A 26729-nucleotide genomic window follows, 5' to 3' on the forward strand; every position below is an offset into this window, starting at 1 on the left:
GGCGTGCAAAAAAACGCTGCTAGCAAATCTGCACGGGATGGGAAAGCCTGTTTAATAGCCAGTAAACTGCTGCACCATGAGAATATTTAAACATCTGGCTTATAAAGTACAGCCCATTCTTCTTAAAAATAAGCGAGCATGTGTGCCGAAACCCAAGATCAAACCAGGGACCTTTAGATCTTCAGTCTAACGCTCTCCCAACTGAGCTGTTTTGGCATGCAAGAAAATGTCGCTAGCAAAAGTACATGGGATGGGGAAGCCTGTTTAATAGCCAGTAAACTGCTGCACCATGAGAATATTTAAACATCTGGCTTACAAAGTACAGCTCATTCGTCTTCAAAAGCAAGTGAGCATGTATGCCGAAACCCAGGATATAACCAGGGACCTTTAGATCTTCAGTCTAACGCTCTCCCAACTGAGTTATTTCGGCATGCTAGAAAATGCTGCTAGAAAATGCAGCTAGAAAATGCTGCTAGAAAATGCTGCTAGAAAATGCTGCTAGCAACAGCACATGGATTTGGGAAGCCTGTTTAATAGCCAGTAAACTGCTGCACCATGAGAATATTTAAACATCTGGCTTACAAAGTACAGCTCATTCGTCTTCAAAAGCAAGAGAGCATGTGTGCAGAAACCCGGGACCTTTAGATCTTCAGTCTAACGCTCTCCCAACTGAGCTATTTCGGCGTACAAAAAAACGCTGCTAGCAAATCTGCACGGGATGGGAAAGCCTGTTTAATAGCCAGTAAACTGCTGCACCATGAGAATATTTAAACATCTGGCTTACAAAGTACAGCCCATTCTTCTTAAAAATAAGCGAACATGTGTGCCGAAACCCGCGATCGAACCAGGGACCTTTAGATCTTCAGTCTAACGCTCTCCCAACTGAGCTATTTCGGCATGCAAGAAAATGCTGCTAGCAAGTCTGCACGGGACAGGAAAGCCTGTTTAATAGCCAGTAAACTGCTGCACCATGAGAATATTTAAACATCTGGCTTACAAAGTACAGCTCATTCGTCTTCAAAAGCAAGTGATCATGTGTGCCGAAACCCGGGGTCGAACCAGGGACCTTTAGATCTTCAGTCTAATGCTCTCCCAACTGAGCTATTTCGGCATGCAAGAAAATGCTGCTAGCAAAAGTACGTGGGATGGGGAAGCCTGTTTAATAGCCAGTTAACTGCTGCACCATGAGAATATTTAAACATCCGGCTTACAAAGTACAGCTCATTCGTCTTCAAAAGCAAGTGAGCGTATGTGCCGAAACCCAGGATCGAACGAGGGATCTTTAGATCTTCAGTCTTACGCTCTGCCAACTGAGCTATTTCGGCGTACAAACAATTGCTCCTAGCAAATCTGCACGGGATGGGAAAGCCTGTTTAATAGCCAGTAAACTGCTGCACCGTGAGAATATTTAAACATCTGGCTTACAAAGTACAGCCCATTCTTCTTAAAAATAAGCGAGCACGTGTGCCGAAACCTGGGATACACACATACATACATACACACGTTAGACGTGCATTTTTAACTACATAACATGTATTTATCTCTTTGAAGTAAAGACTGTGATTAAAATATGATTTCAAAATAACAGCTAAAGTGACAGTTATTTTTCATTCTTTAATATTAGCCCCTGTTGACAATATATATAAATATTAGACCCTGCTTCCGATATATAGAAATATTACACCCTGCTTCCGATATATTTAATATTAACCCCTGCTGCGGATATATATTAATATTAGCCCCTGCTGCGGATACATACTTATATTATACCCTGCTGCCGATATACATACAAATTATACCCTGCTGCCAACATATATAAATATTAGCCCATACTGCCGATATATTATTAGTCCCTGCAGCCAATATATATAAATATTAGCCCCTGCAGCCTATATTTATTGATAATAGGCCCTGCAGCCAATATATATTAATATTAGCCCCTGCTGCCGATATATATAAATATTGGTCCCAGCTTCCGATTTATATTAATATTAGCCCCTGCAGCCAATATATATTAATATTAGACCCTGCTGCCAATATATTTGCCACACTGACTGCAGATCAGGGGAAGACAGTGAGAGTCAGTACAGTCTTCCTTCCTTCTGACTGCACCGTGACATTGAGAGATCCTCTCCCCTGTAATCATCCCCAGAGTCCCTTTGTCCCCTCATTCACTAAACCACACCGCTCTTTTACTTACACCCTGTAGTTCAGGTATAGATCAAATAAACAACACATGGAAACAGCACACGCAACTGAATGAGATAAAAAAAAAACCCTGTATTTGCAGGTATACATAAATAATGTATGGAAACTTAGCCGATACAGATCAACAGAATTTGACACGCTATTTGACATCCAAACAACTATAAATCATTCTTTTTTATCACATTATTAAAATCCCAAAAATCAAAAAAGTTAAAAGGCCCAAATAAATTAAGGAGATTAGACATAATGGAAACTTCAACAAAACTTTTAGCCATTAATGCATCACAACCATCTTAGCGCTGCGTCACCAAATGAACACCTCATCACAGATAACACAATGCATACAGCTGCATATAACTAAGCTGAGTACCACTTGGTCTGTGAAGGCCTGTGAAACCAAAGGGGAATAGTGTCCTGTATAATGAAATCAAGAATTGAGTTCCACAAACTCTGAACCAACATCTCCGTTTCCTTTTTAATAATATATTCAGATTGAAATAAGAGTAAATAACACAATACCTTTTTCCTCTCACTGATTTCTAGGCCTAGAAAGTTTTGTCCTCTGAAGTGACCACAAAATCTGGATAAATAAAAATTACAAAGTTCTATTTAACCCTACAGCAAGTAAAGTGCCAGGAAACAGATGACCAAACTCATATCAGGACAGGTTCTGCCACACTGACACCCAAATACATACCCCAGGACAGGCTCTGCTGCCACATGGACCCCCACATCAGGATGGGATAACCTACTAATATTATTAATTATATACTACTACTAGTATAAAAATGCTTTCCACATTGCTCTGTTGTTTGTGTGTATTGCCCCTTGTGTATTTGTGCCCCCCCTAGCCACCCTCCTTTGTGCATTTTTGCTATACACCCTTGTGTATTGATTTATCTGATGCCCCCAGCCAGCCCCCTCCCTTGTGTATTGATTTATCTGATGCCACCAGCCAGCCCCCCTCCCTTGTGTATTGATTTATTTGATGCCCCCAGCCAGCCCCCCTCCCTTGTGTATTGATTTATTTGATGCCCCCAGCCAGCCCCCCTCCCTTGTGTATTGATTTATTTGATGCCCCCAGCCAGCCTCCCTCGTGTATTGATTTATTTGATGCCCCCAGCCAGCCCCCCTCCCTTGTGTATTGATTTATTTGATGCCACCAGCCAGCCCCCCTCCCTTGTGTATTGATTTATTTGATGCCCCCAGCCAGCCCCCTCCCTTGTGTATTGATTTATTTGATGCCCCCAGCCAGCCCCCCTCCCTTGTGTATTGATTTATTTGATGCCCCCAGCCTGCCCCACTCCCTTGTGTATTGATGCACCAACCCCTTGTAATGTTTATTATAATGGCCCCCATACAAATGTGTATTAACCCCCCCTGATGTGTAATTATGTCCCCAGCCTGCCAGCCACCATCTTTTTGTATTTAATTTTCCCAAGGCAGCCGCCCCTTGTTAATGTGCCTCCTCCAGTGAGATCTGGTGTACTTACTCTAGTGCATTACTTCTAACAACACATTACATTTGAAGACCCTTCTGCTTATGAACTATTTTTTTAAATTAAATAATTACTTTTTTCTGCCTCAACACCGTTGCTCTCTTGCTCTTCTACCGCGTGCTCTCTGTCACAGCATCTGTTCCGTAAGTGCCCGCCCCCTTGAGCATCTTCAAAGGGGCGGGACGAAGAGCCTCAATGATTGGCATGCCGGCAAGCCATTAAGCGGCCAGCGGCTGACAGTTTCAAAGCGGCTGTAAAACCGCTTCGGTTTTACAGCTGCTTTGAAACTGTCAAACGCATTGGCTGCAATTTCAACTGAATGTGCCAGCACACCGGGAAACGTCCCGGTTGTGAGCCGGGTCAATTGGGGGGGGACAGAATTATGTAGGGGGGCCATGGCCCCCTCTGCCCCCCCCCGCCGACGCCATTGAAAATAAGCGAGCATGTGTGCCGAAACCCGGGATCGAACCAGGGACCTTTAGATCTTCAGTCTAACGCTCTCCCAACTGAGCTATTTCAGCATGCAGGAAAATGCTGCTAGCAAGTCTGCACGGGACAGGAAAGCCTGTTTAATAGCCTGTTTAATGGCCTGTTTAATAGTGGCTTACAAAGTACAGCTCATTCGTCTTCAAAAGCAAGTGATCATGTGTGCCGAAACCCAGGATCGAACCAGGGACCTTTAGATCTTCAGTCTAACGCTCTCCCAACTGAGCTATTTCGGCATGCAATAAAATGCTGCTAGCAAAAGTACATGGGATGGGGAAGCCTGTTTAATAGCCAGTAAACTGCTGCACCATGAGAATATTTAAACATCTGGCTTACAAAGTACAGCTCATTCGTCTTCAAAAGCAAGAGAGCATGTGTGCAGAAACCCGAGACCTTTTGATGTTCAGTCTAACGCTCTCCCAACTGAGCTATTTCGGCGTGCAAAAAAACGCTGCTAGCAAATCTTCAAGGGATGGGAAAGCCTGTTTAATAGTCAGTAAACTGCTGCACCATGAGAATATTTAAACATCCGGCTTACAAAGTACAGCCCATTCTTCTTAAAAATAAGCGAGCATGTGTGTTGAAACTCGGGATCGAACCAGGGACCTTTAGAGCTTCAGTCTAACGCTCTCCCAACTGAGCTATTTCGGCATGCAAGAAAATGCTGCTAGCAAATCTGCATGGGATGGGAAAGCCTGTTTAATAGCCAGTAAACTGCTGCACCATGAGAATATTTAAACAGCTGGCTTACAAAGTACAGCTCATTCGTCTTCAAAATCAAGCAAGCATGTGTGCCGAAACCCGGGATCGAACCAGGGACCTTTAGATCTTCAGTCTAACGCTCTCCCAACTGAGCTATTTCGGCATGCAAGAAAATGCGGGTAGCAAAAGTACATTCTTCTTAAAAATAAGCGAGCATGTGTGCTGAAACCCGGGATCAAACCAGGGACCTGTAGATCTTCAGTCTAATGCTGTCCCAACTGAGCTATTTTGGCATGAAAGAAATTTTTGAAGCAAATCTGCATGGGACGGGAAAGCCTGTTTAATTGCCAGTAATCTGCTGCACGATGAGAATATTTAAACATCCGGCTTACAAAGTACAGCTCATTCGTCTTCAAAATCAAGCGAGCATGTATGCCGAAACCCGGGATCGAACCAGGGACCTTTAGATCTTCAGTCTAACGCTCTCCCAACTGAGCTATTTCAGCATGCAAGAAAATGCTGGTAGCAAAAGTACATGGGATGGGGAAGCCTGTTTAATAGCCAGTAAACTGCTGCACCATGAGAATATTTAAACATCTGGCTTACAAAGTACAGCTCATTCGTCTTCAAAAGCAAGAGAGCATGTGTGCAGAAACCCGAGACCTTTTGATGTTCAGTCTAACGCTCTCCCAACTGAGCTATTTCGGCGTGCAAAAAAACGCTGCTAGCAAATCTTCAAGGGATGGGAAAGCATGTTTAATAGTCAGTAAACTGCTGCACCATGAGAATATTTAAACATCCGGCTTACAAAGTACAGCCCATTCTTCTTAAAAATAAGCGAGCATGTGTATTGAAACTCGGGATCGAACCAGGGACCTTTAGAGCTTCAGTCTAACGCTCTCCCAACTGAGCTATTTCGGCACGCAAGAAAATACTGCTAGCAAATCTGCATGGGATGGGAAAGCCTGTTTAATAGCCAGTAAACTGCTGCACCATGAGAATATTTAAACAGCTGGCTTACAAAGTACAGCCCATTCTTCTTAAAAATAAGCGAGCATGTGTGCTGAAACCCGGGATCAAACCAGGGACCTGTAGATCTTCAGTCTAATGCTGTCCCAACTGAGCTATTTTGGCATGAAAGAAATTTTTGAAGCAAATCTGCACGGGACGGGAAAGCCTGTTTAATTGCCAGTAATCTGCTGCACGATGAGAATATTTAAACATCCGGCTTACAAAGTACAGCTCATTCGTCTTCAAAATCAAGCGAGCATGTGTGCCGAAACCCGGGATCGAACCAGGGACCTTTAGATTTTCAGTCTTACGCTCTCCCAACTGAGCTATTTCGGCATGCAAGAAAATGCTGGTAGCAAAAGTACATGGGATGGGGAAGCCTGTTTAATAGCCAGTAAACTGCTGCACCATGAGAATATTTAAACATCTGGCTTACAAAGTACAGCTCATTCGCCTTCAAAAGCAAGTGAGCATGTATGCCGAAACCCAGGATCTAACCAGGGACCTTTAGATCTTCAGTCTAACGCTCTCCCAACTGAGTTATTTCGGCATGCTAGAAAATGCTGCTAGAAAATGCTGCTAGCAACAGCACATGGATTTGGGAAGCCTGTTTAATAGCCAGAAAACTGCTGCACCATGAGAATATTTAAACATCTGGCTTACAAAGTACAGCTCATTCGTCTTCAAAAGCAAGAGAGCATGTGTGCAGAAACCCGGGACCTTTAGATCTTCAGTCTAACGCTCTCCCAACTGAGCTATTTCGGCGTACAAAAAAACACTGCTAGCAAATCTGCACGGGATGGGAAAGCCTGTTTAATAGCCCGTAAACTGCTGCACCATGAGAATATTTAAACATCTGGCTTACAAAGTACAGCCCATTCTTCTTAAAAATAAGCGACCATGTGTGCCGAAACCCGGGATCGAACCAGGGACCTTTAGATCTTCAGCCTAACGGTCTCCCAACTGAGCTATTTCGGCATGAAAGAAAATGCTGCTAGCAAAAGTACATGGGATGGGGAAGCCTGTTTAATAGCCAGTAAACTGCTGCACCATGAGAATATTTAAACATCTGGCTTACAAAGTACAGCCCATTCTTCTTAAAAATAAGCGAACATGTGTGCCGAAACCCGCGATCGAACCAGGGACCTTTAGATCTTCAGTCTAACGCTCTCCCAACTGAGCTATTTCGGCATGCAAGAAAATGCTGCTAGCAAGTCTGCACGGGACAGGAAAGCCTGTTTAATAGCCAGTAAACTGCTGCACCATGAGAATATTTAAACATCTGGCTTACAAAGTACAGCTCATTCGTCTTCAAAAGCAAGTGATCATGTGTGCCGAAACCCGGGGTCGAACCAGGGACCTTTAGATCTTCAGTCTAACGCTCTCCCAACTGAGCTATTTCGGCATGCAAGAAAATGCTGCTAGCAAAAGTACGTGGGATGGGGAAGCCTGTTTAATAGCCAGTTAACTGCTGCACCATGAGAATATTTAAACATCCGGCTTACAAAGTACAGCTCATTCGTCTTCAAAAGCAAGTGAGCGTATGTGCCGAAACCCAGGCTCGAACCAGGGATCTTTAGATCTTCAGTCTAACGCTCTCCCAACTGAGCTATTTCGGCGTACAAACAATTGCTCCTAGCAAATCTGCACGGGATGGGAAAGCCTGTTTAATAGCCAGTAAACTGCTGCACCGTGAGAATATTTAAACATCTGGCTTACAAAGTACAGCCCATTCTTCTTAAAAATAAGCGAGCACGTGTGCCGAAACCCGGGATACACACATACATACATACACACGTTAGACGTGCATTTTTAACTACATAACATGTATTTATCTCTTTGAAGTAAAGACTGTGATTAAAATATGATTTCAAAATAACAGCTAAAGTGACAGTTATTTTTCATTCTTTAATATTAGCCCCTGTTGACAATATATATAAATATTAGACCCTGCTTCCGATATATAGAAATATTACACCCTGCTTCCGATATATTTAATATTAACCCCTGCTGCGGATATATATTAATATTAGAGCTGAAACAACGAATCGATAAAATCGATAATAATCGATAACGGAAATCATCGATAACGATTTCCGTTATCGATTAATCGAGTGATCGATTCGTCGTTGGAGCACTAGGCTCCTTTTACTTACCTCCGCCAGCGTTCCCCGCTTCTGCTCCACGCTCTGCAGTCTCCGCCTTCTTCAAGCTACGTGACGACGGATGTGACGCGCGTCTACTATCAAGTTGGAAGTGGAACAAGTTCGTAGCGGAGGTAAGTACTCTTTATGTCTATTGTCTGTGCGAATGTTTATGTGCGAGACTGGGTGCGCGGCAGAGTGTGTGTGTGTGTGTGTGTGCGTGCGTGCGTGTGTGCGTGCGTGTGTGCGCGCGGCAGAGTGTGTGTGTGGGTGCGCGGCAGAGTGAGTGGGGGGGTGCGCTGCACAGTGAGTGGGGGGGTGCGCTGCACAGTGAGTGGGGGGGTGCGCTGCACAGTGGGGGGGGGTGCGCTGCACAGTGGGGGGGGTGCGCTGCACAGTGGGGGGTCCGCGGCACAGGGGGTGGGGGGTCCGCGGCACAGGGGGTGGGGGGTCCGCGGCACAGGGGGTGGGGGGGCAGGGGATGCAGGGCAGGATGTGAGTGCAGGGCAGAGTGGGGCCAGGAGACTGGATGCAGGTCAGAGTGGGGGTGGGAGGGCAGGGTGGCAGACTGGGTGCAGAGCAGAGTGGGGGTTGGGATGCAGGGCAGGGTGTGAGACTGGGTGCAGAGTAGAGTGGGGGTGGGGGGGCAGGGCAGGGTGTGAGACTGGGTGCAGAGCAGAGTGGGGATGCAGGGCAGGCTGTGAGACTGGGTGCAGGGCAGGCTGTGAGACTGGGTGCAGGGCAGGCTGTGAGACTGGGTGCAGGGCAGGGCAGGGTGTGAGACTGGGTGCAGGGCAGGGTGTGAGACTGGGTGCAGGGCAGAGTGGGGATGCAGGGCAGGCTGTGAGACTGGGTGCAGGGCAGGCTGTGAGACTGGGTGCAGGGCAGAGTGGGGGTGGGGATGCAGGGCAGAGTGAGGGTGGGGGCACAGTGCAAAGGGGTGGGGGCACAATGCAAAATTCTTTTAAATAAACGAAAAATTTGCATATTGTTTTTTTTATCCGATTAATCGATTAATCGAAAAAATAATCGGCCGATTAATCGATTATTAAAATAATCGTTAGTTGCAGCCCTAATTAATATTAGCCCCTGCTGCGGATACATACTTATATTATACCCTGCTGCCGATATACATAGAAATTATACCCTGCTGCCAACATATCTAAATATTAGCCCATACTGCCGATATATTATTAGTCCCTGCAGCCAATATATATAAATATTAGCCCCTGCAGCCTATATTTATTGATAATAGGCCCTGCAGCCAATATATATTAATATTAGCCCCTGCTGCCGATATATATAAATATTAGTCCCAGCTTCCGATATATATTAATATTAGCCCCTGCAGCCAATATATATTAATATTAGACCCTGCTGCCAATATATTTGCCACACTGACTGCAGATCAGGGGAAGACAGTGAGAGTCAGTACAGTCTTCCTTCCTTCTGACTGCACCGTGACATTGAGAGATCCTCTCACCTGTAATCATCCCCAGAGTCCATTTGTCCCCTCATTCACTAAACCACACCGCTCTTTTACTTACACCCTGTAGTTCAGGTATAGATCAAATAAACAACACATGGAAACAGCACACGCAACTGAATGAGATAAAAAAAAAACCCTGTATTTGCAGGTATACATAAATAATGTATGGAAACTTAGCCGATACAGATCAACAGAATTTGACACACTATTTGACATCCAAACAACTATAAATCATTCTTTTTTATCACATTATTAAAATCCCAAAAATCAAAAAAGTTAAAAGGCCCAAATAAATTAAGGAGATTAGACATAATGGAAACTTCAACAAAACTTTTAGCCATTAATGCATCACAACCATCTTAAATGCGTCACCAAATGAACACCTCATCACAGATAACACAATGCATACAGCTGCATATAACTAAGCTGAGTACCACTTGGTCTGTGAAGGCCTGTGAAACCAAAGGGGAATAGTGTCCTGTATAATGAAATCAAGAATTGAGTTCCACAAACTCTGAACCAACATCTCCGTTTCCTTTTTAATAATATATTCAGATTGAAATAAGAGTAAATAACACAATACCTTTTTCCTCTCACTGATTTCTAGGCCTAGAAAGTTTTGTCCTCTGAAGTGACCACAAAATCTGGATAAATAAAAATTACAAAGTTCTATTTAACCCTACAGCAAGTAAAGTGCCAGGAAACAGATGACCAAACTCATATCAGGACAGGTTCTGCCACACTGACACCCAAATACATACCCCAGGACAGGCTCTGCTGCCACATGGACCCCCACATCAGAATGGGATAACCTACTAATATTATTAATTATATACTACTACTAGTATAAAAATGCTTTCCACATTGCTCTGTTGTTTGTGTGTATTGCCCCTTGTGTATTTGTGCCCCCCCTAGCCACCCTCCTTTGTGCATTTTTGCTATACACCCTTGTGTATTGATTTATCTGATGCCCCCAGCCAGCCCCCTCCCTTGTGTATTGATTTATCTGATGCCACCAGCTAGCCCCCCTCCCTTGTGTATTGATTTATTTGATGCCCCCAGCCAGCCCCCCTCCCTTGTGTATTGATTTATTTGATGCCCCCAGCCAGCCCCCCTCCCTTGTGTATTGATTTATTTGATGCCCCCAGCCAGCCTCCCTCGTGTATTGATTTTTTTGATGCCCCCCAGCCAGCCCCCCTCCCTTGTGTATTGATTTATTTGATGCCACCAGCCAGCCCCCCTCCCTTGTGTATTGATTTATTTGATGCCCCCTCCCTTGTGTATTGATTTATTTGATGCCCCCAGCCAGCCCCCCTCCCTTGTGTATTGATTTATTTGATGCCCCCAGCCTGCCCCACTCCCTTGTGTATTGATGCACCAACCCCTTGTAATGTTTATTATAATGGCCCCCATACAAATGTGTATTAACCCCCCCTGATGTGTAATTATGTCCCCAGCCTGCCAGCCACCATCTTTTTGTATTTAATTTTCCCAAGGCAGCCCCCCCTTGTTAATGTGCCTCCTCCAGTGAGATCTGGTGTACTTACTCTAGTGCATTACTTCTAATAACACATTACATTTGAAGACTCTTCTGCTTATGAACTATTTTTTTAAATTAAATAATTACTTTTTTGAAGGTCTTCGTTTTTCTGCCTCAACACCGCTGCTCTCTTGCTCTTCTACCGCGTGCTCTCTGTCACAGCATCTGTTCCGTAAGTGCCCGCCCCCTTGAGCATCTTCAAAGGGGCGGGACGAAGAGCCTCAATGATTGGCATGCCGGCAAGCCATTAAGCGGCCAGCGGCTGACAGTTTCAAAGCGGCTGTAAAACCGCTTCGGTTTTACAGCTGCTTTGAAACTGTCAAACGCATCGGCTGCAATTTCAACTGTGCCGGCACACCGGGAAACGTCCCGGTTGTGAGCCGGGTCAATTGGGGGGGCACAGCATAATGTAGGGGGGGCCATGGCCCCCCCCTGCCGACGCCACTGGAAATAAGCGAGCATGTGTGCTGAAACCCGGGATCGAACCAGGGACCTTTAGATCTTCAGTCTAACGCTCTCCCAACTGAGATATTTCGGCATGCAAGAAAATGCTGCTAGCAAAAGTACCGTATTGGCTCGAATATAGGCCGCACTTTTTTCCCCCACTTTAAGTTTTTAAAGTGGGGGTGCGGCCTATATTCGGGGTCTAGCGCCCGACGCCCGGGACATGCAGTCCCGGGCGCCGGGCAGGCAGCGGGGTTAGGATACAGATCCCCCGCAGCGGTGCAGGGGACCCGTATCCTACTCCCCGATACGCTCAGACAGCCTCCCCTGCCAGCACTTTCCACGGGGGGGGTGCCGGCACGGGAGGTTGTCTAAGCGTTTTACCTCTGCCCACCCCCGACTTACCGGAGCAGACTCCCGGGTGTCTTGCGGGGCCGGCGGGAGATATCTACGCAATACGCGTATGCAACTTCCGGTACCGGTACCGGAAGTTGCATACGCGTATTGCTTAGATGTCCCTCGCCGGCCCCGCAAGACACCCGGGAGTCTGCTGCGGTAAGGCGAGGAGGGGGGGGCAGAGGAGGACAGTGGCAGCATATCTCGGGGGGGGGAGGAGGACAGTGGTAGCATATCGGGGGAGGGGACAGTGGTAGCATATCGGGGGGGACAGTGGTAGCATATCGGGGGGGGACAGTGGTAGCATATCGGGGGGGGACAGTGGTAGCATATCGGGGGGGGACAGTGGTAGCATATCGGGGGGGAGGAGGACAGTGGTAGCATATCGGGGGGGACAGTGGTAGCATATCGGGGGGGAGGAGGACAGTGGTAGCATATCGGGGGGGGAAGAGGACAGTGGTAGCATATCTCGGGGAGGGAGGACAGTGGCAGCATATCTCGGGGGGGCAGAGTGGCAGCATGTTTTTTTTTGGTGCTTTTTTAAAGAAAAAAAACTTTTTCTTTAAAAAAGCACCAAACTTTTAGGGTGCGGCCTATATACGGGGGCGGCCTATATCCGAGCCAATACGGTACATGGGATGGGGAAGCCTGTTTAATAGCCAGTAAACTGCTGCACCATGAGAATATTTAAACATCTGGCTTACAAAGTACAGCCCATTCTTCTTAAAAATAAGCGAACATGTGTGCCGAAACCCGCGATCGAACCAGGGACATTTAGATCTTCAGTCTAACGATCTCCCAACTGAGCTATTTCGGCATGCAAGAAAATGCTGCTAGCAAGTCTGCACGGGACAGGAAAGCCTGTTTAATAGACTGTTTAATAGTGGCTTACAAAGTACAGCTCATTCGTCTTCAAAAGCAAGTGATCATGTGGGCCGAAACCCGGGATCGAACCAGGGACCTTTAGATCTTCAGTCTAACGCTCTCCCAACTGAGCTATTTCGGCATGCAAGAAAATGCTGCTAGCAAAAGTACATGGGATGGGGAAGCCTGTTTAATAGCCAGTAAACTGCTGCACCATGAGAATATTTAAACATCTGGCTTACAAAGTACAGCTCATTCGTCTTCAAAAGCAAGAGGGCATGTGTGCAGAAACCCGAGACCTTTTGATCTTCAGTCTAACGCTCTCCCAACTGAGCTATTTCGGCGTGCAAAAAAACGCTGCTAGCAAATCTGCACGGGATGGGAAAGCCTGTTTAATAGCCAGTAAACTGCTGCACCATGAGAATATTTAAAAATCTGGCTTACAAAGTACAGCCCATTCTTCTTAAAAATAAGCGAGCATATGTGTCGAAAACAGGGATTGAGCCAGGGACCTTTAGATCTTCAGTCTAACGCTCTCCCAACTGAGCTATTTCGGCATGCGAAGAAATGCTGCTAGCAAATCTGCATGGAATGGGAAAGCCTGTTTAATAGCCAGTAAACTGCTGCACCATGAGAATATTAAAACAGCTGGCTTACAAAGTACAGCCCATTCTTCTTAAAAATAAGCGAGCATGTGTGCTGAAACCCGGGATCTGTAGATCTTCAGTCTAATGCTGTCCCAACTGAGCTATTTTAGCATGAAAGAAATTTTTGCTAGCAAATCTGCACGGGACGGGAAAGCCTGTTTAATTGCCCGTAAACTGCTGCACGATGAGAATATTTAAACATCCGGCTTACAAAGTACAGCTCATTCGTCTTCAAAACCAAGCGAGCATGTGTGCCGAAACCCGGGATCAAACCAGGGAACTTTAGATCTTCAGTCTAACGCTCTCCCAACTGAGCTATTTCGGCATGCAAGAAAACGCTGCTAGCAAAAGTACATGGGGTGGGGAAGCCTGTTTAATAGCCAGTAAACTGCTGCACCATGAGAATATTTAAACATCTGGCTTACAAAGTACAGCCCATTCTTCTTAAAAATAAGCGAACATGTGTGCCGAAACCCGCGATCGAACCAGGGACCTTTAGATCTTCAGTCTAACGATCTCCCAACTGAGCTATTTCGGCATGCAAGAAAATGCTGCTAGCAAGTCTGCACGGGACAGGAAAGCCTGTTTAACCCCTTAAGGACAATGGGCGGTCCCTAAACCCATTGAAAACAATGCATTTTGAGCCCGTACATGTACGGGCTTTGTCATTAAGGGGTTAATAGTGGCTTACAAAGTACAGCTCATTCGTCTTCAAAAGCAAGTGATCATGTGTGCCGAAACCCGGGATCGAACCAGGAACTTTTAGATCTTCAGTCTAACGCTCTCCCAACTGAGCTATTTCGGCATGCAAGAAAATGCTGCTAGCAAAAGTACATGGGATGGGGAAGCCTGTTTAATAGCCAGTAAACTGCTGCACCATGAGAATATTTAAACATCTGGCTTACAAAGTACAGCTCATTAGTCTTCAAAAGCAAGAGAGCATGTGTGCAGAAACCCGAGACCTTTTGATCTTCAGTCTAACGCTCTCCCAACTGAGCTATTTCGGCGTGCAAAAAAAAGCTGCTAGCAAATCTGCACGGGATGGGAAAGCCTGTTTAATAGCCAGTAAACTGCTGCACCATGAGAATATTTAAAAATCTGGCTTACAAACTACAGCCCATTCTTCTTAAAAATAAGTAAGCATATGTGTCGAAAACCGGGATTGAGCCAGGGACCTTTACATCTTCAGTCTAACGCTCTCCCAACTGAGCTATTTCGGCATGCGAGGAAATGCTGCTAGCAAATCTGCATGGGATGGGAAAGCCTGTTTAATAGCCAGTAAACTGCTGCACCATGAGAATATTTAAACAGCTGGCTTACAAAGTACAGCCCATTCTTCTTAAAAATAAGCGAGCATGTGTGCTGAAACCCGGGATCTGTAGATCTTCAGTCTAATGCTGTCCCAACTGAGCTATTTTGGCATGAAAGAAATTTTTGCTAGCAAATCTGCACGGGACGGGAAAGCCTGTTTAATTGCCCGTAAACTGCTGCACGATGAGAATATTTAAACATCCGGCTTACAAAGTACAGCTCATTCGTCTTCAAAATCAAGCGAGCATGTGTGCCGAAACCCGGGATCGAACCAGGGACCTTTAAATCTTCAGTCTAACGCTCTCCCAACTGAGCTATTTCGGCATGCAAGAAAACGCTGCTAGCAAAAGTACATGGGATGGGGAAGCCTGTTTAATAGCCAGTAAACTGCTGCACCATGAGAATATTTAAACATCTGGCTTACAAAGTACAGCCCATTCTTCTTAAAAATAAGCGAACATGTGTGCCGAAACCCGCGATCGAACCAGGGACCTTTAGATCTTCAGTCTAACGATCTCCCAACTGAGCTATTTCGGCATGCAAGAAAATGCTGCTAGCAAGTCTGCACGGGACAGGAAAGCCTGTTTAATAGTGGCTTACAAAGTACAGCTCATTCGTCTTCAAAAGCAAGTGATCATGTGTGCCGAAACCCGGGATCGAACCAGGGACCTTCAGATCTTCAGTCTAACGCTCTCCCAACTGAGCTATTTCAGCATGCAAGAAAATGCTGCTAGCAAAAGTACATGGGATGGGGAAGCCTGTTTAATAGCCAGTAAACTGCTGCACCATGAGAATATTTAAACATCTGGCTTACAAAGTACAGCTCATTCGTCTTCAAAAGCAAGAGAGCATGTGTGCAGAAACCCGGGACCTTTTGATCTTCAGTCTAACGCTCTCCCAACTGAGCTATTTCGGCGTGCAAAAAAACGCTGCTAGCAAATCTGCACGGGATGGGAAAGCCTGTTTAATAGCCAGTAAACTGCTGCACCATGAGAATATTTAAACATCTGGCTTATAAAGTACAGCCCATTCTTCTTAAAAATAAGCGAGCATGTGTGCCGAAACCCGGGATCAAACCAGGGACCTTTAGATCTTCAGTCTAACTCTCTCCCAACTGAGCTGTTTTGGCATGCAAGAAAATGCCGCTAGCAAAAGTACATGGGATGGGGAAGCCTGTTTAATAGCCAGTAAACTGCTGCACCATGAGAATATTTAAACATCTGGCTTACAAAGTACAGCTCATTCGTCTTCAAAAGCAAGAGAGCATGTGTGCAGAAACCCGAGACCTTTTGATCTTCAGTCTAACGCTCTCCCAACTGAGCTATTTCGGCGTGCAAAAAAACGCTGCTAGCAAATCTGCCAGCCCCCTCCCTTGTGTATTGATTTATTTGATGCCCCCAGCCAGCCCCCCTCCCTTGTGTATTGATTTATTTGATGCCCCCAGCCTGCCCCACTCCCTTGTGTATTGATGCACCAACCTCTTGTAATGTTTATTATAATGGCCCCCATACAAATGTGTATTAACCCCCCCTGATGTGTAATTATGTCCCCAGCCTGCCAGCCACCATCTTTTTGTATTTAATTTTCCCAAGGCAGCCGCCCCTTGTTAATGTGCCTCCTCCAGTGAGATCTGGTGTACTTACTCTAGTGCATTACTTCTAACAACACATTACATTTGAAGACCCTTCTGCTTATGAACTATTTTTTTAAATTAAATAATTACTTTTTTCTGCCTCAACACCGTTGCTCTCTTGCTCTTCTACCGCGTGCTCTCTGTCACAGCATCTGTTCCGTAAGTGCCCGCCCCCTTGAGCATCTTCAAAGGGGCGGGACGAAGAGCCTCAATGATTGGCATGCCGGCAAGCCATTAAGCGGCCAGCGGCTGACAGTTTCAAAGCGGCTGTAAAACCGCTTCGGTTTTACAGCTGCTTTGAAACTGTCAAACGCATTGGCTGCAATTTCAACTGAATGTGCCAGCACACCGGGAAACGTCCCAGTTGTGAGCCGGGTCAATTGGGGGGGACAGAATTATGTAGGGGGGGCCATGGCCCCCTCTGCCCCCCCCTGCCGACGCCATTGAAAATAAGCGAGCATGTGTGCCGAAACCCGGGATCGAACCAGGGACCTTTAGATCTTCAGTCTAACGCTCTCCCAACTGAGCTATTTCGGCATGCAGGAAAATGCTGCTAGCAAGTCTGCACGGGACAGGAAAGCCTGTTTAATAGCCTGTTTAATAGCCTGTTTAATAGTGGCTTACAAAGTACAGCTCATTCGTCTTCAAAAGCAAGTGACCATGTGTGCCGAAACCCAGGATCGAACCAGGGACCTTTAGATCTTCAGTCTAACGCTCTACCAACTGAGCTATTTCGGCATGCAATAAAATGCTGCTAGCAAAAGTACATGGGATGGGGAAGCCTGTTTAATAGCCAGTAAACTGCTGCACCATGAGAATATTTAAACATCTGGCTTACAAAGTACAGCTCATTCGTCTTCAAAAGCAAGAGAGCATGTGTGCAGAAACCCGAGACCTTTTGATCTTCAGTCTAACGCTCTCCCAACTGAGCTATTTCGGCGTGCAAAAAAACGCTGATAGCAAATCTGCACGGGATGGGAAAGCCTGTTTAATAGTCAGTAAACTGCTGCACCATGAGAATATTTAAACATCCGGCTTACAAAGTACAGCCCATTCTTCTTAAAAATAAGCGAGCATGTGTGTCGAAACCCGGGATCGAACCAGGGACCTTTAGAGCTTCAGTGTAACGCTCTCCCAACTGAGCTATTTCGGCATGCAAGAAAATGCTGCTAGCAAATCTGCACGGGATGGGAAAGCCTGTTTAATAGCCAGTAAACTGCTGCACCATGAGAATATTTAAACAGCTGGCTTACAAAGTACAGCCCATTCTTCTTAAAAATAAGCGAGCATGTGTGCTGAAACCCGGGATCAAACCAGGGACCTGTAGATCTTCAGTCTAATGCTGTCCCAACTGAGCTATTTTGGCATGAAAGAAATTTTTGAAGCAAATCTGCACGGGACGGGAAAGCCTGTTTAATTGCCAGTAATCTGCTGCACGATGAGAATATTTAAACATCCGGCTTACAAAGTACAGCTCATTCGTCTTCAAAATCAAGCGAGCATGTGTGCCGAAACCCGGGATCGAACCAGGGACCTTTAGCTCTTCAGTCTAACGCTCTCCCAACTGAGCTATTTCAGCATGCAAGAAAATGCTGGTAGCAAAAGTACATGGGATGGGGAAGCCTGTTTAATAGCCAGTAAACTGCTGCACCATGAGAATATTTAAACATCTGGCTTACAAAGTACAGCCCAATTCTTCTTAAAAATAAGCGAACATGTGTGCCGAAACCCGCGATCGAACCAAGGACCTTTAGATCTTCAGTCTAACGCTCTCCCAACTGAGCTATTTCGGCATGCAAGAAAATGCTGCTAGCAAGTCTGCACGGGACAGGAAAGCCTGTTTAATAGCCAGTAAACTGCTGCACCATGAGAATATTTAAACATCTGGCTTACAAAGTACAGCTCATTCGTCTTCAAAAGCAAGAGAGCATGTGTGCAGAAACCCGGGATCTTTTGATCTTCAGTCTAACGCTCTCCAAACTGAGCTATTTCGGCGTGCAAAAAAACGCTGCTAGCAAATCTGCACGGGATGGGAAAGCCTGTTTAATAGCCAGTAAACTGCTGCACCATGAGAATATTTAAACATCTGGCTTACAAAGTACAGCCCATTCTTCTTAAAAATAAGCGAGCATGTGTGCCGAAACCCGGGATCAAACCAGGGACCTTTAGATCTTCAGTCTAACGCTCTCCCAACTGAGCTATTTTGGCATGAAAGAAAATGCTGCTAGCAAATCTGCGCGGGACGGGAAAGCCTGTTTAATTGCCAGTAAACTGCTGCACCATGAGAATATTTAAACATCTGGCTTACAAAGTACAGCTCATTCGTCTTCAAAAGCAAGAGAGCATGTGTGCAGAAACCCGGGACCTTTTGATCTTCAGTCTAACGATCTCCCAACTGAGCTATTTCGGCGTGCAAAAAAACGCTGCTAGCAAATCTGCACGGGATGGGAAAGCCTGCTTAATAGCCAGTAAACTGCTGCACCATGAGAATATTTAAACATCTGGCTTATAAAGTACAGCCCATTCTTCTTAAAAATAAGCGAGCATGTGTGCCGAAACCCGGGATCAAACCAGGGACCTTTAGATCTTCAGTCTAACTCTCTCCCAACTGAGCTGTTTTGGCATGCAAGAAAATGCCGCTAGCAAAAGTACATGGGATGGGGAAGCCTGTTTAATAGCCAGTAAACTGCTGCACCATGAGAATATTTAAACATCTGGCTTACAAAGTACAGCTCATTCGTCTTCAAAAGCAAGTGAGCATGTATGCCGAAACCCAGGATCTAACCAGGGACCTTTAGATCTTCAGTCTAACGCTCTCCCAACTGAGTTATTTCGGCATGCTAGAAAATGCTGCTAGAAAATGCTGCTAGAAAATGCTGCTAGCAACAGCACATGGATTTGGGAAGCCTGTTTAATAGCCAGTAAACTGCTGCACCATGAGAATATTTAAACATCTGGCTTACAAAGTACAGCTCATTCGTCTTCAAAAGCAAGAGAGCATGTGTGCAGAAACCCGGGACCTTTAGATCTTCAGTCTAACGCTCTCCCAACTGAGCTATTTCGGCGTACAAAAAAACACTGCTAGCAAATCTGCACGGGATGGGAAAGCCTGTTTAATAGCCAGTAAACTGCTGCACCATGAGAATATTTAAACATCTGGCTTACAAAGTACAGCCCATTCTTCTTAAAAATAAGCGACCATGTGTGCCGAAACCCGGGATCGAACCAGGGACCTTTAGATCTTCAGGCTAACGCTCTCCCAACTGAGCTATTTCGGCATGCGAGAAAACGCTGCTAGCAAAAGTACATGGGATGGGGAAGCCTGTTTAATAGCCAGTAAACTACTGCACCATGAGAATATTTAAACATCTGGCTTACAAAGTACAGCCCATTCTTCTTAAAAATAAGCGAACATGTGTGCCGAAACCCGCGATCGAACCAGGGACCTTTAGATCTTCAGTCTAACGCTCTCCCAACTGAGCTATTTCGGCATGCAAGAAAATGCTGCTAGCAAGTCTGCACGGGACAGGAAAGCCTGTTTAATAGCCAGTAAACTGCTGCACCATGAGAATATTTAAACATTTGGCTTACAAAGTACAGCTCATTCGTCTTCAAAAGCAAGTGATCATGTGTGCCGAAACCCGGGGTCGAACCAGGGACCTTTAGATCTTCAGTCTAACGCTCTCCCAACTGAGCTATTTCGGCATGCAAGAAAATGCTGCTAGCAAAAGTACGTGGGATGGGGAAGCCTGTTTAATAGCCAGTTAACTGCTGCACCATGAGAATATTTAAACATCCGGCTTACAAAGTACAGCTCATTCGTCTTCAAAAGCAAGTGAGCGTATGTGCTGAAACCCAGGATCGAACCAGGGATCTTTAGATCTTCAGTCTAACGTTCTCCCAACTGAGCTATTTCGGCGTACAAACAATTGCTCATAGCAAATCTGCACGGAATGGGAAAGCCTGTTTAATAGCCAGTAAACTGCTGCACCGTGAGAATATTTAAACATCTGGCTTACAAAGTACAGCCCATTCTTCTTAAAAATAAGCGAGCACGTGTGCCGAAACCCGGGATACACACATACATACATACACATGTTAGACGTGCATTTTTAACTACATAACATGTATTTATCTCTTTGAAGTAAAGACTGTGATTAAAATATGATTTCAAAATAACAGCTAAAGTGACAGTTATTTTTCATTCTTTAATATTAGCCCCTGTTGACAATATATATAAATATTAGACCCTGCTTCCGATATATAGTAATATTACACCCTGCTTCCGATATATTTAATATTAACCCCTGCTGCGGATATATATTAATATTAGCCCCTGCTGCGGATACATACTTATATTATACCCTGCTGCCGATATACATAGAAATTATACCCTGCTGCCAACATATATAAATATTAGCCCATACTGCCGATATATTATTAGTCCCTGCAGCCAATATATATAAATATTAGCCCCTGCAGCCTATATTTATTGATAATAGGCCCTGCAGCCAATATATATTAATATTAGCCCCTGCTGCCGATATATATAAATATTAGTCCCAGCTTCCGATATATATTAATATTAGCCCCTGCAGCCAATATATATTAATATTAGACCCTGCTGCCAATATATTTGCCACACTGACTGCAGATCAGGGGAAGACAGTGAGAGTCAGTACAGTCTTCCTTCCTTCTGACTGCACCGTGACATTGAGAGATCCTCTCCCCTGTAATCATCCCCAGAGTCCCTTTGTCCCCTCATTCACTAAACCACACCGCTCTTTTACTTACACCCTGTAGTTCAGGTATAGATCAAATAAACAACACATGGAAACAGCACACGCAACTGAATGAGATAAAAAAAAAACCCTGTATTTGCAGGTATACATAATGTGGCAAAGTAATGGACTCTGTCTACATAAGTGGCAGATTGGAACGCTCATTATTCCCAGCATGGGGAGGGTTAATTGCTGGAGGTCAGCAAGGTGGAGCCAATTAACCTGAACTCAGGTGCTTAAAGGGGCGGCCGTTAGAGGCATTAGCTGTCTGGGAATAGGGTGAGAGGCAGGCAAGCCAGAGGCCCTCAGACTGTATCAAAAGGATTTGTTTTTGTTTTGGTTTATTCACACTATGAAGTGCATCGCTGTGGACTGTACAAATCTGCAATAAACCACATCTTGCTTTTATTCTGCTGGTGTTCGGAGTTTCTTGTTTTGATCGGGCCATCCTGCTACAAGTGGTGTAAGAAGTGGGATATTGCTGTTTGAAACCTGTATCAACATGGAGGATGTTTTAAAGGCCCTCCTGCATGCTACTACAGTGCAACAGGAAACCAACCGGCTGATAACTGCTCAGATGGGAGCTATGATGGAAGCACAGCAAGAGGACAGGATTGTCCTAAAAGAGATTGTACAGCAACTCTCAAAAACTACCACAGATGAACAGAGCAGCAGTCCAAAACCAATCCGTGCAAATCAGTATCTGCAAAAGATGACGCCGCAAGATGATGTGGAGGCCTATCTAACAGCTTTTGAGCGGACTGCCATCAGAGAGCAATGGCCTCGCACTCAATGGGCTGGTATAGTGGCACCTTTTTTGCTTGGTGAAGCTCAAAAAGCCTATTTTGACCTAGAGGAAGAGGCGGCTGCTAGTTATGATATTCTTAAAGCAGAGATTCTTGCAAGGACTGGCGTGACTCCAGTGATCCGTGCCCAACGGTTCTATAATTGGAAATACCAGGAACAGAAGGCACCAAGATCACAAATGTTTGATTTGATTCATCTGGCCAGGAGATGGTTAAAACCAGAGAGTTCAACGCCTGCTCAAATAATTGAGACCTTGGTTTTGGATCGTTTTTTGCGAGGATTACCCCAAGGCCTACGAGAGTGGGCAGGGCAGGAAAGCCCTACCACTTATGATGCAATGGTGGCACTGGTTGAACAATATACAGCAGTGAGAGAGTTAAAATCTACATCACAGACTAAAATGCAACAGAACCAAAGACTGCTCACAAGCTCAAGGCCCTGGAACTATGGGAAAAATCAAGTTGTGATCCGAACTGGAGGCCCTGAAGTTTCTCCGGATGGAAACCAGGACTATAAACCCTCAAAGGGATGGCAAACCAGGAAACCTCCAGTTACTTGCTTTGAGTGTGGGGAGCTAGGTCACATAAAAGCTATGTGTCCTCATTTGCAGGAACCTATGGAATGTGGGTATAATGCTATAAATGACTTTTGTGGACTAATCTGTTTGGTTGGGAAACAGACCGAAAAATGTGTGTTTGATAAATATGTTTTGTTAAATGGGAAGGAAACCGTAGCTCTTGCGGCCTCTGGGAGCGATATTTCCTTAGTGACAAGCAGTCTCATTCAACCGTCTCAGTTGCTCCCAGGTAAGAAGGTTGGGATACTCTGTGTACATGGCTGTACTGTATCATACCCTACTACCTCTGTAAACATAGGCTATGGGGGCCAAACATTTTCAGTAGTGGCTGCAGTGGTACCTAAATTACCCCATCCCCTTATTCTTGGACGTAATTTCCCGGCGTTTCAAAGCCTGATTCAAAACCCGTGGGAGTCTGTAGAGGAGAACCCGTTTTGTGTTTTCCCATTGGTACACCCAGATTTGTTTTGTAAAAGGCGCAAGACAAGACGTGAGAGAAGGGAAGATAAGCATAGGGGTACTGGGAACTTACAAATGGCTTTGATAAACGAAGGTGTGACCTTACAAGATCCGAGCACTAGTTCCAACCCTTCAACCGAAATACTGGTTGAACCCCAGGGCCAAACCCGAGAACAGGCTAATATTGTGGATTTAGACATTGGTTTAAATCAGTTTGGAAGGGAACAAGTCAATGATTTAACATTGCAAAATGCCCGTAACCAAATTGTAGAAGTTAATGGGACCATGATCGATGGGCAATCCAGAGACAGGTATCCTCATTTCATTCTTAGAAATGATCTACTTTATAGAGTGATCAGAGAGGAGGGGCAAGAACTTGAACAGCTCTTAGTACCAAGGTCCTTCAGGAGGAAGGTGTTGGAATTGGCCCATTCTCATTTGTTTGGGGGACATTTGGGGGTAGAAAAAACTCAGGAAAGGGTTTTAAGGCGATTTTTTTGGCCTGGGGTATATGAAGAGGTAAAGCGGTACTGTGCCTCATGCCCAGACTGCCAGCTAGCGACCCCAAAACCTCGTCTAAGAGCACCCCTAATTCCATTGCCAATTATTGAAACCCCTTTTGAGCGAATTGCTATGGATTTGGTGGGACCAATAGAAAAATCGGCTAAGGGTAATCAATATATTCTGGTCATATTGGATTATGCTACACGCTACCCAGCAGCTATTCCCCTCCGCAATACTGCCTTCAAAACCATAGCGAAAGAATTGCTTCAAGTATTTTCTCGGGTAGGGTTACCAAAAGAAATTTTAACTGACCAAGGTACCCCTTTTATGTCCCGACTAATGAAAGAATTGTGTCATTTGTTACAAATAAAAGCTTTGAGGACATCTGTGTACCATCCTCAAACAGATGGGTTAGTTGAAAGATTCAATAGGACCCTGAAACACATGTTACGTAAAGTGGTTGATAGAGATGGGAAAAATTGGGACACTCTCCTACCGTACTTACTGTTTGCTATTCGGGAGGTTCCCCAATCTTCTGTAGGGTTTTCACCTTTTGAGCTCCTTTATGGTAGGCATCCAAGAGGTTTATTAGATATAGCGAAGGAGGAGTGGGAAGAACAAACGGTACCAGGACAGAATGTCATTCAATATGTGGAGCAACTCAAGGGGCGCATTACACAAATTTCTCCCATAGTCAGACAATATCTGGAGGAAGCTCAAAGAAGCCAACAGGTTATTTACAACCGCCAGGCAGCAGTACGTTCTTTCCAACCTGGGGACCGAGTTATGGTCCTTGTTCCCACTGCCGAAAGCAAACTCTTGTCTCATTGGCAGGGCCCATATGAGATTATTGAACAAGTAGGCCCTGTAAACTATAAAGTTCGACAGCCTGATCGCAGGAAAGTCGAACAGATTTACCATATAAACCTGCTAAAACCCTGGAAGGATAGAGAAAGTAGTATGGTTGCTATAGATAAATCCCCAGACCCAGATGTTAAAATATCTGCTGATCTCACCCCTGAACAGCAGAAGGAAGTTAAAGAAATGATATCAAGACATAAAGATGTCTTTTCTAGTATTCCTGGCAGAACTAGTGAAATCTGCCATGATATTGTCACAGAACCAGGAGTTACAGTAAAAGTAAAGCCCTATAGAGTTCCCGAGGCAAAAAGGAGTGCAATACAAACAGAAGTAGCAAAAATGTTAGAACTGGGAGTCATTGAGGAATCACATAGCCAATGGTCTAGCCCCATAGTTCTAGTACCTAAGCCAGATGGGTCAGTTAGTTTTTGCAATGATTTTAGAAAACTTAATGAATGCTCTAAATTTGATGCATATCCTATGCCTCGGGTTGATGAACTCATTGAAAAACTGGCACAGGCCAGATTCCTAAGTGTATTAGACCTTACAAAGGGTTATTGGCAGATCCCATTGACAGAAACCGCTAAAGAAAAAACTGCATTTGTGACCCCTGAAGGCCTGTACCAATATAAAGTTTTGCCATTTGGGCTTCATGGAGCCCCAGCAACCTTTCAGAGGTTAATGAATAAACTTCTAAGACCTCACTCCAATTATGCTTCTGCATACTTAGATGATGTAGTCGTCTATAGCCGAGACTGGGACTCCCATTTGGGAAAGGTAGAAGCGGTTTTAAATAGTATTCGGAAAGCTGGTCTTACTGCTAATCCTGCCAAATGTTCTATTGGATGTATGGAAGCCAAATATCTTGGTTATACTGTAGGGAGAGGACTGGTAAAACCTCAACTCACTAAGGCTGAGGCTATTGAACATTGGCCACGCCCTCTAAGAAAGAAACAGGTCAAAGCTTTCCTAGGAATAGTTGGCTATTATAGACGCTTCATACCCCACTTTGCCACTCGAGCTGCACCTCTCACTGATTTGATTAAAGCAAAGGCACCAGATACAGTCAGATGGAATGATGATGCAGAAAAAGCTTTTGCAGACTTGCGTACAGCTTTATGCAGGCACCCTGTTTTAGTAGCCCCGGATTTTAAGGAACATTTCTTTTTGCAAACTGATGCTTCTGATGTGGGCCTGGGGGCGGTATTATCTCAGATGATAGGAGAGGAAGAACATCCTGTGTTGTTTTTAAGTCGTAAGTTGTTGCCAAGGGAGCAGAAGTATGCTACTGTAGAGAAGGAATGTTTGGCCATTAAGTGGGCAACTGAAACATTAAAATATTATTTGTTGGGCAGATCTTTTACCCTCATCACTGACCATGCTCCACTACAATGGATGCAGAACAACAAAGACAAGAATACTAAAGTCACACGTTGGTTCCTCTCTTTGCAACAGTTTAAATTTGTTGTGAAGCATAGGGCTGGGCTATTGCATGCCAATGCAGATGCATTGTCTAGGGTGCACAGTTTCTTATCGAAGGCCGCTTCACACACCTGTGTTAAGCTGAGGGGGAGGGTATGTGGCAAAGTAATGGACTCTGTCTACATAAGTGGCAGATTGGAACGCTCATTATTCCCAGCATGGGGAGGGTTAATTGCTGGAGGTCAGCAAGGTGGAGCCAATTAACCTGAACTCAGGTGCTTAAAGGGGCGGCCATTAGAGGCATTAGCTGTCTGGGAATAGGGTGAGAGGCAGGCAAGCCAGAGGCCCTCAGACTGTATCAAAAGGATTTGTTTTTGTTTTGGTTTATTCACACTATGAAGTGCATCGCTGTGGACTGTACAAATCTGCAATAAACCACATCTTGCTTTTATTCTGCTGGTGTTCGGAGTTTCTTGTTTTGATCGGGCCATCCTGCTACAATAAATAATGTATGGAAACTTAGCCGATACAGATCAACAGAATTTGACACACTATTTGACATCCAAACAACTATAAATCATTCTTTTTTATCACATTATTAAAATCCCAAAAATCAAAAAAGTTAAAAGGCCCAAATAAATTAAGGAGATTAGACATAATGGAAACTTCAACAAAACTTTTAGCCATTAATGCATCACAACCATCTTAAATGCGTCACCAAATGAACACCTCATCACAGATAACACAATGCATACAGCTGCATATAACTAAGCTGAGTACCACTTGGTCTGTGAAGGCCTGTGAAACCAAGGGGGAATAGTGTCCTGTATAATGAAATCAAGAATTGAGTTCCACAAACTCTGAACCAACATCTCCGTTTCCTTTTTAATAATATATTCAGATTGAAATAAGAGTAAATAACACAATACCTTTTTCCTCTCACT

At 44.8% G+C, this 26729-nt stretch overlaps 8 non-coding genes across 8 annotated transcripts; all 8 read right to left on the minus strand.

Annotated features, from left to right (window-relative positions):
• Positions 1-1038: 1038 nt before the first annotated feature.
• On the minus strand, positions 1039-1111 carry TRNAF-GAA (transfer RNA phenylalanine (anticodon GAA)). Its single transcript has one exon. It is a non-coding gene; the product is annotated as a tRNA-Phe (tRNA).
• Positions 1112-4985: 3874 nt separating this feature from the next.
• TRNAF-GAA (transfer RNA phenylalanine (anticodon GAA)) lies at positions 4986-5058 on the minus strand. Its single transcript has one exon. It is a non-coding gene; the product is annotated as a tRNA-Phe (tRNA).
• A 2180-nt stretch (positions 5059-7238) lies between these two features.
• TRNAF-GAA (transfer RNA phenylalanine (anticodon GAA)) lies at positions 7239-7311 on the minus strand. The gene has a single exon. It is a non-coding gene; the product is annotated as a tRNA-Phe (tRNA).
• Positions 7312-12852: 5541 nt separating this feature from the next.
• Positions 12853-12925, minus strand: TRNAF-GAA (transfer RNA phenylalanine (anticodon GAA)). The gene has a single exon. It is a non-coding gene; the product is annotated as a tRNA-Phe (tRNA).
• Positions 12926-14992: 2067 nt separating this feature from the next.
• On the minus strand, positions 14993-15065 carry TRNAF-GAA (transfer RNA phenylalanine (anticodon GAA)). The gene has a single exon. It is a non-coding gene; the product is annotated as a tRNA-Phe (tRNA).
• A 1773-nt stretch (positions 15066-16838) lies between these two features.
• Positions 16839-16911, minus strand: TRNAF-GAA (transfer RNA phenylalanine (anticodon GAA)). The gene has a single exon. It is a non-coding gene; the product is annotated as a tRNA-Phe (tRNA).
• A 128-nt stretch (positions 16912-17039) lies between these two features.
• TRNAF-GAA (transfer RNA phenylalanine (anticodon GAA)) lies at positions 17040-17112 on the minus strand. The gene has a single exon. It is a non-coding gene; the product is annotated as a tRNA-Phe (tRNA).
• Positions 17113-20006: 2894 nt separating this feature from the next.
• On the minus strand, positions 20007-20079 carry TRNAF-GAA (transfer RNA phenylalanine (anticodon GAA)). The gene has a single exon. It is a non-coding gene; the product is annotated as a tRNA-Phe (tRNA).
• Positions 20080-26729: the final 6650 nt, after the last annotated feature.

Source organism: Spea bombifrons, chromosome 3, assembly GCF_027358695.1.
Source record: "Spea bombifrons isolate aSpeBom1 chromosome 3, aSpeBom1.2.pri, whole genome shotgun sequence".
Taxonomy (NCBI): Eukaryota; Metazoa; Chordata; class Amphibia; order Anura; family Pelobatidae; genus Spea; species Spea bombifrons.